Consider the following 626-nt stretch of genomic DNA (forward strand, 5'->3'; position numbering starts at 1 on the left):
CCCGGCGGGCAGCGCCTCCGCGGCCACCGCGCCCGCCGTGGGGGTGGGGCGCAGGTCCCCCCCCTCGGCCGCCCCTCCTCAGGGCGCAGCCACGTCCTGCCCCGGGCAGCTTTTGCCCTTCCTCCTCCTCCTTACCGAGTCTCCTTTTAAGGCTTTTCAGTGATTCAAAAAAACTAAAGTCTTCATCGTCGCCCCCTTCTCCTCCGCTGCGCCAAGGGGCGGCGGGCGGGACGCGCGCCCCTACACACCGGCACGGCCGCGGGGCGGCTGGGAAGCGCTCCGAGCCCTGTCAAATCCTTCCCATGGCTGCTGCTGCTGCGGAGACGGCGCCCTCCTTCTCCTCCTCCTCCTCCTCACGGTGCGCGTCCTGGGGCGGAGGGAAAGCGCCGGCGTCCCCGCTCCGGCCGCACGCTGCGGGCCGGGAGGCCCCGGCGGCGGCGACAGCAGCAGCGGCTTCACTCCCGGCGGCGAGATGCTCTCCCGGCTTCGCCCCCCCGGGCAAAGGGCATCCTCCCGCGGTGCGTGTGTGGAGTGTGCGTGGGGTGTGTGTGTGTGTGTCTGTGTGCGTGCGTGCGCGGGGCGGCGGGGAGGGGTAACGGCGGCGCCCTCCCTCCCTCCCCTCCGCT

General features: G+C 72.8%; 1 protein-coding gene across 1 annotated transcript in view; it reads right to left on the minus strand.

The window, feature by feature from the left end:
- Nucleotides 1-185, minus strand: part of CDC42BPA (CDC42 binding protein kinase alpha (DMPK-like)) — a 186,253-nt gene extending 186,068 nt beyond the window's left edge. The window contains exon 1 of the mRNA XM_010577747.1: nt 136-185. The gene's annotated coding sequence lies outside the window, so the exon portion shown is untranslated. The remainder of the gene's footprint in view (nt 1-135) is intronic.
- Between the last annotated feature and the right edge of the window lie 441 nt (nt 186-626).

This window comes from Haliaeetus leucocephalus, unplaced genomic scaffold (genome assembly GCF_000737465.1).
Source record: "Haliaeetus leucocephalus isolate CR32 unplaced genomic scaffold, Haliaeetus_leucocephalus-4.0 Scaffold577, whole genome shotgun sequence".
Taxonomy (NCBI): domain Eukaryota; kingdom Metazoa; phylum Chordata; class Aves; order Accipitriformes; family Accipitridae; genus Haliaeetus; species Haliaeetus leucocephalus.